The sequence below is a fragment of the Lissotriton helveticus genome, chromosome 1_1 (genome assembly GCF_964261635.1).
Source record: "Lissotriton helveticus chromosome 1_1, aLisHel1.1, whole genome shotgun sequence".
NCBI lineage: Eukaryota > Metazoa > Chordata > Amphibia > Caudata > Salamandridae > Lissotriton > Lissotriton helveticus.
The window spans coordinates 651,877,572-651,896,210 of NC_136057.1; the positions used below are offsets into that span (position 1 = coordinate 651,877,572).

The following is an 18,639-nucleotide window of genomic DNA, read 5'->3' on the forward strand; positions in this document are numbered from 1 at the left end:
ATTTGACAGTGTAGACAGAAAGGATATTCAAGGCAATAATACTTTATCAGGACATGTGCATTACTTCTAATGATTACCTTGGTAACATACCTTGTTCCAAAAAAGATAAGTATTGACAAATGTAGGAAAATAACTGTTTGTGCATGTTCACCCCATTTTGTTTCGACTGCTAATTTTTTTTAATTCACTGTACTGGAACTCTGCTAATTAGGCCTCCGTGCATAAGCTCTGACGCCTAAAACTTGTTGAAATTAGCTAGACTCCAAATTAGAATATTTAGCTTACCTCTTACTCCCTAATATATTGGACCAAGTGTAGCTAGGACTTGTAAATTAAATGTCACTAGTGGACTACAGCACATATTGTAGCTTCAATGAAGTGACAAAGCAAAATATAATTGCAGGCCTACAACCAGTAACTTGGTTGTGCAGGTTTAAGCTGCAAATCTGATCTGACAAAATAAGCCTTTTTGACTGGCCAATCCCTGCTCTCACATATTAATAGACATGCCTAAGTGGAACTTAAATAACCATAAGGCAGGGTGTATGATATTAAAACGTAGGACATGTAAAACTTGAATGTTAAACATGTCCTTACAGTGAAAAAGCTACAGGCTGCAGCAGGGTTAGCTGTTCTTCAGGAAGGCATTAGGATACTTTATTAAAGTTACTAAAGTTATCTCCACCAAGGAGCTTTTTGAAATATACATTACAGATGCAATTCATATGGTAAAGTTGGATTTGTAACACATATTTTACAAATGTACTTTTTAAAACTTGTCTTCATCTTGCCTAAAGCATCTGGAAGCCTTTTTTCTGAGCTTCCAACTGTCACCCAGGAGCTAAATAGCTCCTTGATAAGGTGTTTATTGGCTCGCAGAGCTGTGACAAAAGCCTTGGGTGTGGGGAGAAGTTGACCTTTTCCTGCAGGATGGCCTTGGGGCTTTGCCCAGTCCCTTACATATGTTGACAGCATGCCTGTACTATCACAGGCACATATAGCTTACACCTCATCCTGCTCCCTCTATTGGCCTTCTAGCCAGCCAAGCACCACTACCGGTAGCAGAGGAGCTGCCCTAGACCATAGAGGAGGGTTTGCTCATTTCCATGGCCACAGTACTAAGGTGGGCAGTGGAGCTCTGCCCAAGGGAGGCAGTGTTCTGCCATACTGGATTTTAGCGGAGAGAGGCACACTGTGCGTTGTTTGCAGTAGGGCACACAGGAACTGCGGCAAAAAAGGGGAGAGCTATCACTGGGAACTTTTTCCTATTGGTCAGGGAGAGGGCATGAGTTACTCCCACCTATAAACTAGTGCCAGGTATACATGTGGTACTCCTGGGCACCTTCTTCAGAACACTATTGGACCTGTGAAACTGAGAAGGACTGCACTGCTAATATGACATATGAGGACTCAAGTCAAGTCAAAAAGTATGTTTATTTAGATAGTAATCTTTAAACAAATGCATTGCAGTAAATACTATTTTAAATATTCCACAGTAAAACACAGAATAATTACAAGTTAAAATATTCTACAACAATTTATAAAATTTTCTCACCCTGGGTACATATCATTTAAAAGGGGATACTCATAGAATAACACTTCCTTAGTAAAATCCTTACCCCTTACGGGTTAATAAAACCACCAATTTCACATGGACAAGGTATAAATTCATTCAATATAAATTTCTAAAATATTATTTCTGACTTGTTAGGAATCTCTGTACTACCTTTATGAACTTCCCTAGGGCTAGTGCGATTTCAAGACAGGGCATTTCTGTAAGGAGATCGGTCGCTTGCGCTCGAGTTCTTATACCATATTTTAAAAATATTGGATGCAGCCACAGTTTCCGCAGTTCTAAAATGGTTATACAATCCAGCAGGACGTGCACAGAATCCACTTTTGTGCCCAGCCCACACTTACAATACCCTTTGGGTTCCAACATTTTAGCTTTAATTTCTTTATTTATTAGCCACGGGTTAATCCCAAATTGCATCCTTAGGATCTTCTGTCTATACCACGGGTTTGGTAGGGTGTCCAAATAAGGGAACCAGTTTTCCTTTGCCCAAGAGTTCATCATGAACTCTGCTGATTTTTTCTTGCCAAGGTATTCTATATCAGATCTTCTAGAGACTTCTTGTCCATTAAATTTTAAATCTTTTTTTGTACACTCTATCCTTAGCGAATCTCGGCATATGACGACATTTATGTTCTCACAGACCTATATCACTTTCTTCCTACACATTTTTGCCCAGTTTAAGTTACTTAATTGTATCTCTTTTCGACATCATTGTGCAACTTTTTGTACTTTTTCATTTTCCAAGCGTTTCCAGAATCTAATCACTGCTATTTGTGATTGTACTCCCCAAGCCGTTGTTCCTATTTCTGTTCTTATTGCTTGGACCATTGATGATGGGGGCAGGGATAAAAGGTTTTTCAGGCATTTCTCTTCCTCCAAGTCCCAGACTCCTTTACCGCTCAAATAAATGATCTCTGCTCCATAGAGTACTTGCAGGGGTATCATTGCACTGAATGCCTTTAGTAATGGTTGGTGAGACATATCCCCATAATCACGATTAAACATTTTTAAACCAGCAAATGATGGGTGTGCCTTCGCTTTTTGGGCTTCTAAATGTGTATGCCAGTTTAATGTTTTATCGAACCACACCCCTAGGTAGCGGTATTCATTAACGGATTCCAATTTAAGATCACCTAAAAACCAATTAAACTTAACCGCTTTCTTTCCAAAGGATAGAATTTTCGTCTTGTCTAAGTTTACCGTTAAAAATTTCTTTACACAGTATTCGTTAAAAGATTTCAGCTTCCTTTGAAGGCCTATTTCAGTCTGGTCTACTATTACGAGGTCGCCCGCTTATAAAAGGCACGGCACTTTGTTACCATTCATTCTTGGGCTGGCACTACCCTCCACTTCTAGACAAGCTGGTAGTTCTGACAGAAATGTAGAATATAGCTGGGGGTCCAATACACAGCCCTGTCTCAAGCCATTTTCAATAGGTACTTTTGGCGTTAATGCACCCTCGGTGTCCCTATTGCCTCGGTGTATTTCTTTTATTATAATCAACAGGTCTTTTGGAATATTTTTATTATTAAGTGTTTCACAGAGGCACACCTGATCCACTGAATCGAAGGCAGCACGAAAGTCAACGAAGCAGCAGCAGAGCTTTCCATTCTGTTCCGTTGACTTCCTTGCCATTGCCCATAATGAAAAACAGTGGTCAATTGTGGAGTGCCCCTCTCTAAATCCTCCCTGTTCTATGGGTACGATGGAGAACTCATCAACCCATGCATTTAATCAATTTAGCACGAGTTTTGAAAATATCTTTTCCCCTATATACAGTAGGTTTATCAATCTGTAATTTTGAGGTTCAACCATACTGACTTTTTTGTGGATTGGTCTTATTACAGTGCCCTTCCAATTCAATGGCATTTTACCTTCTGTTAGTATTGCTTGAAACAACTGGGATAGGAATCTTGCCCACCACTTTGTTTGCGATTTTAGAATTATCGCTGGGAGATTGAACTTCTTTATCGTATCTTCCACTTGCTGTTCCGTAAATCTAATTTGAATTCTTCTGAGATTTCCTGCCATTCTTGGGGCACTATGTCTCCTAGGGGTACTCTGACTCCATACAGTTCCCTTAGGTATTTATCCCAGGCTGACTCACTTACTACACATTTCATTTCTCCAGCTGAGGGGCAGATGCTGCTTTTATCAATTTCCGGAATTGTCTCAGATTCTTAGTCTCAATTGACTTTAGCAGATTTACCCAGCATCTCTCTTTATACCCTTTTTGCGTCGGTGACCATCTTTTTGAACTCAGATTTCAATTTAATGAAATAATTTTGCCTCTCTTGATTGAACTTTTCCCTTTACCTTCTCGCTTCTGTTCATATCTCCCTTTTTTTAGTTTGACAGTCCGTGGAGAACCATTTCAGTCGGCTAGCTCGGGTTATTGTATCTTTTCTTTTATCCTTTTTTAGCTCTATCCTAAAGCACTGGACTACTTGGGCTATCTTCTCCTCGTACCATTCCAAATCTTTACTCCAGAGATTTACTAATTCAACCTTTAGTTGAAAGGACTTTAACTTCTCCTGGTACTCCTCTGTTAGTCTTGTTGTCGCCCGTTTTGGGTAATCAACTTCTTGTGGGATCACCTTTTCTCTGGGTTCCATCCTTCCCCCATGTACCGTCAAATGTAGCGGATTATGGTCGCTATCCTCGCTTTGGTGTAACATAAATTCCCGCACTAAGGGGAAGTTCCAGGCTGACATGAATACATAGTCAATTGGGCAATTTTGGGAACCTTTTTTAAAGGTCTTCTTTGCCGGGCAGTCTGTTTTAAATCTGCCGTTTAGGCAGAACAGACCCTTTTTCCCTAAATAAATAGCCAATTCCAAATCCTGTTTCGAGGGATCACATACTGGGAAGCTGGCATTGTTAATTCCATAAGCATCTAACAGAACTGTATTCCAGCGATCAGCCTTCATTGGGTGCAGCTTATGGTTAAAATCCCCCATAATGATCAATACATCGGAGGCATACTTTTCTAATAAAGAGTCTATATCCTCTTTAAAATTCCCCATCTCGGTTACATATTCTCCCACATTGTCCCGCTGCATGTATACATTTATGACAGTTATCATATCACATTTCTTATCCAGGGTCAGGAGGTTTAACCTGCATGCCAATAACCATTTACATTTCACTCTAACAATACTAAATTTCTTAGTACTTTTGTTGAGATAAGCGTCATAGTTCCCCCCGAAGGGCGGCCAAATCTTTTTCTCTTGGCCAATCGATTTAATTGCTGGTAGCCCTCGAAACTAGGGGTTTCGCCGCATGCCCAAGTCTCTTGAAGGCAGGCAATTGCTTCTTTGTTTACTTGTTTCTTTATGAGTTCTTGCTTTATCTCATTGCCTAACCCATTTATATTCCATGATAAGAGACTTAGACTATGCGACACCCCCCACCTCCTATTCTATCTCACTTAAACCACCAACTTCACCCAATCCATCCAAACATATCTCACGAGTCCTCCTTTACTGTATTATTTATTACTATATTCAGGCGGCTACACCCTTCTTCCTTATCCTTTAGTAGCCTCACCTGTCTCCTCCCAAGACCTGCATGGCACTTTAGAAAATTACTTGTTGATTGTAATTCTCCCCTTAATTCCTTTTCTGGGATCAACCTTACTCCCCCTTGGTATATCTCTCTTTCTGCTTTCATAATTGCCATTTTTACCAGGTCCGAGTAAAGTAATACTTTTGTTACTTCCCTGCCATTTGTGCTTTCTATAAAGCCCACCTGCCTCAGATCTTTTGAACCGATCCCACTCAGACTTATACAGTTCGAAAAGGAAGACAGGATTTGTGCCCTATTTAAAGGGTTCATTTTCCTCAATTTCTTACCCCTTAGGCCTGCTTGCGCCGGTTCCAGATATACCCATTTATTGTTCCCCATCACTGCTCCTTTCTTAGGGGATCCTAGATGTAGCTGTCTGACCTCTCCACTCCCTTGAGGTCCTTACTACTCTGGGACTTCTTTTGTGTACTCGGTGCGATTCTTTTGTCCTCTGTTGCCGGGGGTCCTGTGGGTACAAAGGACCTGGCAGAGACATTTAGCTTTCCCTCAACTTCCTTTTTCTTCCTATTTTCCTTAGTAACTGTTTGCGGGGTCTGCTTTTTACTTGCCCTGCCTTTAGTACGGACCCTTACATGTTCACATCTCCTTCTTATTAGCATTGGGCGTTTAGATATATACACATTATCTGGTGCCTCTGATATTTCACCCCCTATACTTTGATCTATTGTTTGTGGGGTCCCTACTGGTCTTAACATGTGCGGCATTTGCCCTTTAATTCCTGCCAACTCCTCTTCAATCTTTTTTAGAAATACCTTTTGGGAATTTAATACACCATTATTCAACATTGTTGACATATGAGGAGAATCCTAAGGGCTGGGCCTACTCTCACTTGTACCAGGACAAAGAAGTGGACTTGAAGGATCAATTGGCTGACCTCCTGTTAAGCTTCAGGAACACTGAAGCTGTAAGAAGCCTAATTTCCTGAAGGAGCCCGAATAACCACTTCAAGTGGACCTGCACTGGACCTTGGTAGTGGCTTCTGTGGAGTAAGTCCTGCTCCCACAAGTGCTGTTCATGAGAAACTCTTGGTTGGTGCCAGAGTGAACTTCTGATACCTAACTCTAGCCCCTTGGACTTAGAAACTTTTTCAAGGAATCCAGGGTTTTTGTCTGGATAACCAAGAGAAGACCCAGACCAGCCTGCTAAGTCAGCCTACCAAGTGTGCCGCACTGATGGGCCTATTTCAACATACTTCTGCTATATTCTTCTCCAAGCAGCAAATATGATTCAGTGGGCTGACACCACTGGCATCCAATGGCAATAAACAGTCTCCAGATACAACCTGCAGCCCTGCTCTGCTGAAATAATCATTCTTCCAGAAAAGAATCTAAGTCCAAATGTAAAAATGTTCACTGGACCTGACGCCAACCAGCTTCTGATAGACGCTGATGACTCCTGGACGAAAACGTGATTCTTTTATCATGACCAACCTGGTCTTCGTATCCGAAGAGTGCTTCATTGCGGCTGGCTTTAAAACTAAAATACCAAAAGTTCCCTTGAGACAAAGTAAATAGAGATTGGCTTTAAAACTTACATTTGTCCTGGTTTAGTGCAACCAGTTGGTGCTTTGTGTTTCTTTTGTACTGTTTTTATTTAAACTCTAAAAAATCCATATCTATGGTGCCCCTTGTTGGATTTTTGTTGTCTTGGTGTGATTTTGTTTATTAAAATACTCTCTCTATGTACAAATTGGAGATGGATTTTTATTGTGTTCTGTTAAAGACTAACTGTTGTGGTATTTCTAAATGCTTAACACATTTTCTTGAGTTTAGCCTGTCTGCTCTGTGCCATAGTTACATGGGGTTGGGCTCAGATTTAAATTACTGAAACCTTCACTGGACCTAACAATAATTGAGGTATTATTATTTGTAGTTGGCTACCCTCCACCCCAACTAATAATACACTTTCTCACAACCAGTAACTCACATGATCACTTTAAAACGTTTGTTACAATGAAATAAGCAAGAGCAAGAGCTACCTGAATAGATGAGGAAAATGAAACATCCAAAAATTAGATGAACTGAAAAAAAGAAGTGAAATATTTGGTGGCAAAACTAGGACTGCGAATACAAAGACTACAAAAATATATTGTATTTTTAGCCATAGTCCTTTTGTATGTTTCAGTAGCACACAAAAGAGGTTGCAATCTTGTTCCGCCTAACATATGTTTTGTTTAATAGTGATATTCACAGCCTACTTTAAATTCAATTTATATAATTATTTCTAAACCATTTAAAAGTATTGAGATATTGGACATAATCAACAGTTATTTCATAGTTTTTCAATTCTTATTTCCTTTTAGTTAGAAACTCCTTTCTAACAAAAGAGATCTTCGCAGAATATAAGCAACAGAATGTATGAGATAGATCATGATAAACATGCAAAATATATTCCCAGAAAATAAAGATGGAATGAAGAAAATGAGTATTGACTTGGGCTGGCAAGATCTCAAACTTTGGTGCATTACAGATTTCCTTTGCTATTGTTTTGTAAAAGTCTCTAGGTCGACACTTTAATAGTTGAGCTCACCCATGTTATAGTATCCATTATAAGATAGAAAGTTAACACTGTCTCAAACATACCTCAATATGTTCTAGTTCATGGTGGAATTAACTAATGCTGCACATATTTTACATTTCACAAACTCCCTCAGAACAAGAAGCGACAAGAGAGTGAGCCTTCCCTAGCTCTCCTTATTCAGACTGGGGACCTCACAAGAAGAGAAGGACAGAAATCAGCTACCTATTAACGACAGCTGAAAAAAGTATACTATCCCAATAAGTGTAACATGTGTATCAAAGGGAGGTAACAGAAAAAAAGCAAATACTAATAAACAATAAAAACTATTAGAAAAAGTTCAATGGTTTTTTTAAGACTGCCCTCACCCCCCTATAAAGCTTGATTTTTCATAGGGCTCCTGACAAACCCTGGTGCAGACCAACACTCAGGGTGGAGCGCTTGTTTTTCTTATTTTTTTTAAATAAAACAAGGAAAGTAGAAAGTGCTCCAGTTGAGGGATCCCTAATGTAGAAGTTTTAGTGTTAGAACTGCCTAAGTGGGTACCTGTATACTAATTTATTATCGGTCCTACTTGACAGGGTTAAAAGTAAATGTTTGGTCTATAGGGTTCCATTATCCCATCTGCATGTACCTTAAAGTATGAAAAAAACAAGTGCTCCACCCTAACTGTTGTTCTGCACCAGGATGTGTCAGCGGCCCAATGATGAAGCATGCCCCAATTTAGTGGGTGCGGGCAGTCCTAAAAATCCCATTGGGCTTTTTCTGATAGTTTGTATTGTTTATTAGCATTTGCTTTTCTTCTGTTACCTCCCTTTCATGCACATTTTACACTTATCTGGATAGTATACTTTTTCAGTTATCTTTAATAAGAAGCTGAAATCTGTCCTTCTCTTCTCTTCTTGTGAGGTCTACATTCCACAAAATACAGTTCTTTGTAAAACATCTAGTCTTGCGAAATGGGATTTGAAATATTATACCAATGTGTATCATAGGCAATGTGCAGAATGTGTTCAAAATGTATAATTTCTCAAAATAGGCTGCCAGCTACATTCTGGAGTTTAATTACCAATACAAGTTAAGTCTCTGCAAAGTGAGAATGATTATTTCCACGCCAAATATGTTTCTAATCAACCTCATAGTATATTGTGAAGGGTCATACATTAAAACATATATGTAAAAATAATCGCAATTATAAAGTGGAACATCTACCAGGAACCTATGAAATGTACCCCTAATAACATAACATGACATGGGTTCATGACCTAACTTAATGCAACCTAGATTTTTTTAAATTAAATTAACACACAAGAATGCTTTTGATTATTACAAAATAACATCTCTATTATATCGTATGGTAATAATATAGCACATTTTTACCAAAATAATAAATCCGCTATTGCCATGAATCCTCTGATAAATGTTGAACAATGATTAAACTTGATCATTAGTGAAACCACAATTTGATACTAAAAGTGTCCGTGTTAATGCTATCATTCTCAGTCCATACTTAGGAGCCATTTTTCCATCTGAAAAGTTATCAGTGCATTAGGGGATCATCTTTCCAAGTCAATTAAGTGTTTCATTTGAAACCTTTGCCGACACGTAAAATCAAATCTGACTTTTTTTTGGCTTACTTTCGTCCTCACAGATAACTACTATTTGCTCAAGCACACGTAGTGTGAGTATAACAAACATCCAGCTCCCCAAAAGGTCAGCAAACCCAACCCTAATCCATTCCTAAGTAGCACCCAAGAGTTTTATCATGAAATGTGTTACCTTCGTTCATCATCGAGACATGGGACATTGAAAATTATTTTAAAAGGTAGCACATTATCAGGGAACTGCTTTGCTGAAGGTAAAAGGTCTAACTAGTCAGTGGCAGACAAGAAATATATCAACAAGTTTACTATGATGGGAATAATATCGAATATCATGCAAACTGCTCTTGCAAATATATACACTATTATTTCATTGCGTGAATCCAAATCACGATAGAACTAATATAACAATATAAATGTTTATATAAAATAAAATAGTTGTAATATAATATTGGAAATATAAGGTCCATATTACTATAAAAACAGGATAGCATGCGCCTCTACTACACGGAACACGATGAGAATATATCTTGAGTTGACTCACACACAGCATTTGGGTGATGTTAACTTTTAATGAAATGCTGAATATTGCCATATTACATACTGTAAAGAGTGTGCTATTTTGCACGATTATTTTGTGGCGGTCAGTGTTTTTTCCTTTTCAGCAATGATCACTGGCAATCAATCACAACGTTTATTTCATCCTTATCTGCACCCGTGTAGATTTTGAAAAAGCAAACTTTGACAACGTGTTAATTCTGAAAGGGTATATACGAGTGTGCAATACAGGATATGATTATGCAAATTTACCTGTGCTATTGCATCATGCTCACATCCTGATTTTGGACTCAGGGCTACGCTAAGAGGTTTGGAAGGCACAGATTCCAGTATCACTCTGATTCATAAGAATGCCCTAAAATCTGACTTGCGGCAAAATAGAACAGATGAAGCTCTAAACCAGCACATGTTTAATTAAGGTAGGGGACATATATTTCTCCTGTTTGTCCAATTGCATTAGATTTGGAGTAGAGATTAACATTCTCTTCCCTTACAGAGGGTGTAATTAAGAATACACATCTATTCCATGATATTTAAGGACCCCTAAAAGCCATACATATTAGAGCAATCCGATCGGTCACACTTATATGGGGACATGAGTCATGAGGCAACAGCAGACTCCACTAGCATATTGGGACCCAATGCATGACAGACCGGTGAGACACAACTGATGTTTTGTTCAGCTTAGAGATCAGAGCTGAAATTGACAGCAAAGCTTATGCACTTGTTCCCAATCATCTCTGGGAATTAAATTAGCTCAGTAATTCCTTCTATCAAGAAATGAATCAAATGTAAATAACATTCATGGCTATTCAATTGGAAATGTGCTTGTCAGAAAAAAAAACAGAATCTATAAATAAGTATTTACTATACAAACAAATATGAATAGGTTTTAGCATGGATGGCCCAAAATGTGATGTCTGGCAGAAATACGCTGTATAATCCCACAGCAGGCGAAACAGAAACATGATTTATGATTGAAAGCACTGTACACATTACTCCTTGAATATAATAAATCAGACTAGACAGATAGCCACGTCAACGTGAGCAAACAGAAGAATACAAAGTACAGCATTTTGAACATGTGCATGACAAATCCAATCCCAACACAGAGATGAGTTATTCAATTTGCAATTAGAAATGGCATTATATTGGAAAATCTTCAGGATAACGGAGCAAGTAGCACTGTAGAGTGCAGCGCGCTAACAGGAGCTCGCACAAGGGAATTTTAATCTCGCTGTTTTTTTGTTTATATAGCTGTATGTTGTAGCCGCTTTTAGGCTTTTAATTAATGACCCACTTACTTGCACCATAATCGTTCAGTCACCGCGTTTGGAGCGGGTCCTTCTCCCGGTAGGCAGCACTGCGGCGGCCATCTTGGGTTGGGGGCGGCGGCTCAGAGAAGCTGCACACGGTCTAGTCGTCGCAAGGACGCTAGACCGGTACTTAAACGGGGCAAACTAGGTGGCCTGTGATTGGAAAATCTTCAGGATAACGGAGCAAGTAGCACTGTAGAGTGCAGCGCGCTAACAGGAGCTCGCACAAGGGAATTTTAATCTCGCTGTTTTTTTGTTTATATAGCTGTATGTTGTAGCCGCTTTTAGGCTTTTAATTAATGACCCACTTACTTGCACCATAATCGTTCAGTCACCGCGTTTGGAGCGGGTCCTTCTCCCGGTAGGCAGCACTGCGGCGGCCATCTTGGGTTGGGGGCGGCGGCTCAGAGAAGCTGCACACGGTCTAGTCGTCGCAAGGACGCTAGACCGGTACTTAAACGGGGCAAACTAGGTGGCCTGTGATTGGAAAATCTTCAGGATAACGGAGCAAGTAGCACTGTAGAGTGCAGCGCGCTAACAGGAGCTCGCACAAGGGAATTTTAATCTCGCTGTTTTTTTGTTTATATAGCTGTATGTTGTAGCCGCTTTTAGGCTTTTAATTAATGACCCACTTACTTGCACCATAATCGTTCAGTCACCGCGTTTGGAGCGGGTCCTTCTCCCGGTAGGCAGCACTGCGGCGGCCATCTTGGGTTGGGGGCGGCGGCTCAGAGAAGCTGCACACGGTCTAGTCGTCGCAAGGACGCTAGACCGGTACTTAAACGGGGCAAACTAGGTGGCCTGTGATTGGAAAATCTTCAGGATAACGGAGCAAGTAGCACTGTAGAGTGCAGCGCGCTAACAGGAGCTCGCACAAGGGAATTTTAATCTCGCTGTTTTTTTGTTTATATAGCTGTATGTTGTAGCCGCTTTTAGGCTTTTAATTAATGACCCACTTACTTGCACCATAATCGTTCAGTCACCGCGTTTGGAGCGGGTCCTTCTCCCGGTAGGCAGCACTGCGGCGGCCATCTTGGGTTGGGGGCGGCGGCTCAGAGAAGCTGCACACGGTCTAGTCGTCGCAAGGACGCTAGACCGGTACTTAAAACGGGCCATGCTGACGCGCAGCGGGCACGCGCTGCGGGCTCGCCGGAGCAGCGCCGGAGTCACGCCAGAGTCCAGCCCGTCTGCGCCCGTCCGCGCACGAACGGGCGCAGGGGCTGGGACGGCTGGTCATCGTCGTATATACTCCCCAGAGGTGCTTAAATCCTTGAATAGAGGTGAGTACATGGTGGACCAGGCGGTCCTGCTGTTGCTTAAAAAGAACAGTATTTTCCGGAATGTTGGGGTTACATCTGCCCTGAATAAACATCCCACCTTAAAAATAGCTAGCCTTAATACCCGCTCGTTGCACTGCCATCATCTGGAGATATATAATATGCTTCAGGACAGTGACATCGATGTCCTGACTCTCTCGGAGACCTGGACGGATGAGAACTCGCTGCCGGATATCATCGCCGCTGTTCCAAGCGGATATGACATAATGTGGCACAACCGCCCGGGGGGCTCACGGGGGGGTGGGGTAGCTATTTTGTATAGGAAGACCATGACAGCTGAAAAGATACTAGCTGAGACGATTGACCTCGCCGATCTCCTCGGGGTAAAGGTCACTGTACACAATGTGTGTTGGGTGATCTTGTCTGTCTATCGCCCGCCGAAGGCAACCCCTACCTTCTTTGATCTACTCTGTCCTATTATATCTGACTTCAGGTCAAGATATACAAAAATCTTGGTTACAGGGGATTTTAATCTACATTGGGATAAGCCCAACTGGGACTCACCCATGCGCCAGTTAGACACATTGATGTCCGCACTGGGCTTTACACAGATTGTGGATGCCCCTACGCACACAAAAGGCCACACTCTCGACCTTATGTGGGCCACCGATGCCACTCTAACATTCAGTGAGGCAGTGCCCTGTGTCTGGTCGGATCACTGTTTGGTCTCGTGCGAGGTCCCACTTAACAATGGGGCCGTTCGTTACGCACATGGCTTTAGAAAAATTAGGAAATGGACTGAAGTCAATCTGATGTCTTTGACTGAGGCACATCTGGAACCTCCCCAGGTTTTGGAGTTGGATTGTAATCTGGACCGAGAATACTCTGATTTAACAAGATGTATGACTCGGGCCATCGATCAGATAGCCCCAGTGAGAACACAGCAAATTAAGGGCTCAGGGAAAGCTCTTTGGTTCACTCCGCTCTTAAGGGAAACCAAAACTAAGCTAAGGAGATTAGAAAGGCTGTGGAGGAAATCCAAGCAGGATATAGATAGGAATATCTACAAGGCCTCCCTCCATCAATACAAAAAACTCATGACTCAAGCTAAAGCGGACTACTTTGAGTTGCGCCTTAGCAAGGCCACTAATATCCAGAAGGAAACTTTTAAAATACTGGCCGAGCTGAGTAAGAAGCCTGATAATGTTAAGGCCCCTTTTGACTGTAACACCTTCCAGACCTACTTCCTGGAGAAGGTGAAGATCATTGTCCAGGAGATAGAGAAGGCGGCGGCAACAGGGACTGCCATCGCCTTGACACCTAATAAGGCGAGCGATTGTTCTCTTGAAGTGTTCCCAGAGATGGATACACTAATCTTGGCACAGCTGATGGGTAAAATTAAATCTGGTTCCCCAGCTGATCCGTGTCCACCCGAGATCTTTCGCATTGCGCGTCCCCTACTAGAGGAGTATATCATTTCTCTCCTCAATAGATCGCTAGACATGGGATATCTACCGAGTGAACTTAAGGAGGCGCGGGTAAGACCCTTATTGAAAAAACTGGGGTCGGATCCCGCTGTGTTGAAGAACTACAGACCCATCTCCCAGCTGCCTTTTCTCTCAAAAATCCTTGAGCAACACGTTCTTCAGTCCCTGTCCTGCTATCTGGAATCTAACCATCTACTCCATGACAGACAGGCAGGTTTTCGAGCCCATCACAGCACCGAGCTGGTGATGCTCTCGGTGCTGGACGAACTAAGAGGTAGGGCTGACTGTAAGAAAGCGAGCGCCCTGATTTTATTAGATCTATCAGCGGCGTTCGATACTGTCAGCCACACCCTGCTCTTGGATAGATTGAAGAGCTTTGGGATTAAGGGTCCGGCGTTTCAGTGGTTGGAATCCTTCCTTACAGGAAGGACCCAAAGGATACAACTGGGGGATGAAACATCTGAGGTGGGGATCTTAGAGTGTGGGGTACCGCAGGGTTCGGCCCTGTCCCCGCTTCTATTTAACCTATACCTGCAACCACTGATCGCTGCGCTGGCTGTGATGGACTGTAAAGTCTTCAACTACGCGGACGATACGCAGTTGCTGCTAAGTATAAATGACACCACGGCTGCACAACTCCAATCCCAGAATATCTTGAGGTTCACGGTGCGATGGATGACGGATAACCTTTTAAAAGTCAATCCTGACAAAACTGAGATCTTGGTTATACCATCCACCCTCTCACCTTGGAGTGACCTCTACTGGCCTATGGAGCTGGGTCCTGCCCCAAAGCCAAGCCTGGCTGTAAAAAGCCTGGGGATTAGGCTGGACGCTGATTTGTCGATGGCTCCTCAGATCGCGTCGGTGGTAGGCAGCTGTACTAATATCATTCGGCAACTGCGGAAGCTGTCCCCTATCCTTTCAGAGCCCATGATGCGGTCAATAGTAACTGCCACTATCATTTCCAGAATTGATTATGGGAATGCCCTCTATCTTGGCCTACCGAAAACCCTCACTAATAGGCTCCAGGTCTTGATGAATGATGCTGCCCGATTGATCTTTGGACTCCCTAGGAGGTCTAAAGCCACTCCTTTACTACATAGCCTACATTGGCTTCCAATTAAAGAGAGAGTGGAATTTAAGAGTTTGTGTACAGCCCATAAGGCCATTTATGGTAAGGCTCCGGCCTATATCAAGGAGCGCCTACAACTGTACTGCCCGGCGAGAACACTTCGGTCCTCGGACTCGCAGTTGTTGACCTGCTCTCGCTACAGGCTAGTGACGAAGGGAGGTAGAGCCTTTTCAGTATTGGTTCCCCAGTTGTGGAACAATTTGCCTGGAGGGCTGCGTGAGGAAGGAAACCTTTTAAGATTTCGAAAGAGCCTGAAAACGCTATTGTTCAGGAGAAGCCTGAGCATGGCATAATCCAATGTTATTTCTTTTGCTCTGACCTGTTATGTTATTGTCCTGTACCATCTTTCCGGGCGCTTAGAGACCTGCAGGTGATTAGGCGCGGTATAAAATTAAAATAACAATAACAATAACAATTATATGAACAACTAGCACATTGAGGGTGCATAAAATATCGGGTGGTCAGACCACCAACCAATGTTGCGGCTGTCAGGAGACCGCCCGACATGCAGTCGTTCGGTGGTTCGACCTGCCAATTATGATCTGACTGCCATGGTCTCAGTCAGAAAGTGCTTTTGTTCCACTGTGACCCAGGAAAAGGACCTCAGCACAAGCTGCACTGGAAAAAAGCACTTTGTGCTCATCCGTGCACAGGACCTGATTCAAAGAACTAACTTAAGACAAAGTCCTAAACTAACTACCATTTTGTTATTCACAGAAGGCACTTACTCATTTTGGTATTCACAGAAGGCCCTTTCTCATTGATGAGTAAGTGCCTTCTGTGAATACAAAAATGGGTAACTTACTTAGTAGCCAACGGGTGAATGATTTGGCTATGCTGCAGAAACACAAGTATAAGAAATTAGTTTTAAAATCGTATTCAATAGTTTGTCAGGATTACATCATATCAATTTTGCCGGGCACAGTGAAACTGAAATACCTAAGAGTTAGACTTCTTTAGATTCCTATGTTTGCTTTTGAGGGGTTGTGAAATCGACTCAAGCAATGAAAGTCTGCTTGTTGACTTTGTGGATACAAAATGGAAACTTTCACGTATGTACTATGTTTATATGCAAAACTATTGCATTGAAGAAGAGTTTACCTGCAATTGATTTTTAATTAATTACACAAAAATAAGGGTTACTACTGAGGCTGTCAGATACTGTTTCCTTATTAACTATAACACTTCTATCATAAAACTAACAAGATTTTTTAAACCAAGCGTGTAAAGCATTAGGAGCATGCACACCGTATATTTTAACCTTTAAATATATTTTTATGATGATCATGAGACATGGTTTTATAGTAATCTGTGAGATTAATAAAATATATTTGATTACTAGTCCTACTGGAAATTTCAGGCAACCTAAGCTGTTGGGTCATATTCCTCTTGTACAGAGTCCATAGCAGAGAGAACCACATCTGGCAATGGATCCTCCTGTGCACATGCACATTTTTTCCCTTTTGTTTCACCTGAAGAAACCTTTTTTTCTGGCATGGAGAAAGACTTGCTGTACATTCCCAGCAAATCTGGTGGTGAGGTATTCACCTTACGTTTATGACCAGTTTTACCTGCGTGAATAGAGTATTCAGATAAATTAACATGTTTGTGACTTGTAAGACTAATGAAAATGTATGACACAAAATAAAGATGAAAAGGGATTTAGACCATAATGTTTCAAGAAACAAAATACTTTTATTTCAAAGAATATACAACCTGAGAGTGGGAGGGGAGAATCACTTTATTATAACTTCTAAAATGTGAAATTAATTATCATAAACATTAAATGGACAAAACAATTACAAACATGCTATATGTAATATATACTACCACCATCACACAGTTTAGAAGTGTCATTAATGTAACTGGTGTGTTGCATCACAGTCTTGACTTCCTGAGAAACCCAACTCTAGCAAGTGTCGAGTTATCAATGCTGTCATTTAACTTGTCATGAATGATGTAATATGTGATGTCATAAGCAGTACATGTTATGGTTAGCTCATTGAACTGTAATGGGCGAATTTCAGAGTGTTGGGGTTTGTATGTGTTAGTTTTGAAGTCATTATAACATCTAACTTTAAAGTTACTTAAAAACTTGCATAATTTCAGCTAATTTCTAGGGTATTTGTAAAATAAGCTAAGATCCTATTACCATACCAAACTATGTCACTGAAATCAATAAGTTTTTCAGTGAATTTCTAGCTTTGTAATGTTAGAGAAGATCATGCTACCATACTTGCTTATAATGTCCATTTAAACTATTTTACTTTCTTGAATTTCTTGTTTTTTTAACAAACTTAGTCAACAAATCCACTGCGTGCATCCTTCAGCCATTTGCAAGAGGGCATTGGGCAGAGGTGGTGACCAATACACCGCATCTTGCCTTCCATGGTCAATTTGCTGTCCCTGTCCCCTCTTGCTTCCCCTCCTATCACAGTATGAATGTCTTTGCCCCTATCTACTACCTGCCCTCTGTTCTACATTTCCTTGCCCTGCCCTAGCCCCTCTCATCTGACCTCCATGGCCAACCTATTCCCCTGCCCCCTCCACTATTGTTTGTTTGTTGTCGCTGCCGCATGGACCATTTCTAATAGCACTGCCTGTAAAATGTACTATTTGCTTTTAAAAATCACTGTTTTAAAATAACTCACCCGAATCTCATTGCAACTGTGAACTGTTCTCTGTCCTTGAGCTATTCCCCTCCCAGCGGCCTCAGCCAATCGGCCGGCACGGGGTAGAGCTTGGAGGCAGGTCCGGGCATTAAATTGGAGCGTAGCGCAGGGAGCGAGCAATTGTTTGTTTGTTGTCGCTGCCGCGTGGACCATTTCTAATAGCACTGCCTGTAAAATTGACTATTTGTTTTTAAAAATCACTGTTTTAAAATAACTCACCCGAATCGCGTTGCAACTGTGAACTGTTCTCTGTCCTTGAACTGTTCCCCTCCAAGTGGCCTCAGCCAATCAGCCACCACGGGGTGGAGCTTGGAGGCGGGGCCCGGGTATATATGAGCTCCAGTATGCGGAAGCGCAGCGGGCGCACCGGCGGCGCGCCCAAGGCGCGCAACAGGCAGGCCCGTCTGCGCCCGTCCGCGCCCGAGCGGGCCCAGGGGCCATAAACCCTGGCCAAATTATTATCCACTCCTCGGCGGGACTTAGATCGCTAAAGCCCCACTTACCTATGAAGTTCTCGATCGTATTAAGGTTCACGGTTTTCTCCATAAACAAGTGGACCATCTCACCCCCCTGTCTGTGACGCCTGTTGCTTCCCCCTCTAATTATCTGCCTATACTCACTCTCTCTTCGGGTCCTGTATCTCAATACCCGCTTTTTGGTGATGCACCAACTGAATATTTTCCTGTTGTTCTTATCTGACAAACCGGATGTCCTACTGCTCTCTGAGACCTGGCTCACGCTGGATTCTATGCCAGATATCTTAGCAGCACTCCCCTCAGATTACTACATCTTATCAGTTAATCGGCCTGTAGGGAAGAGGGGCGGGGGAGTGGCTGCTATTATACATAAGAACTATAAGTTTACCACACTGACCTCTCTGACTCTGCCAGAAGTGGAGAACATTGTCATTAATCT

At 41.9% G+C, this 18,639-nt stretch overlaps 1 protein-coding gene across 2 annotated transcripts in view; it reads right to left on the reverse strand.

Annotated features, from left to right (window-relative positions):
* The window catches only part of CACNA2D1 (calcium voltage-gated channel auxiliary subunit alpha2delta 1), a 1,913,432-nt gene that overhangs the window by 3,723 nt on the left and 1,891,070 nt on the right, over positions 1 to 18,639 (reverse strand). The window lies entirely within an intron of this gene.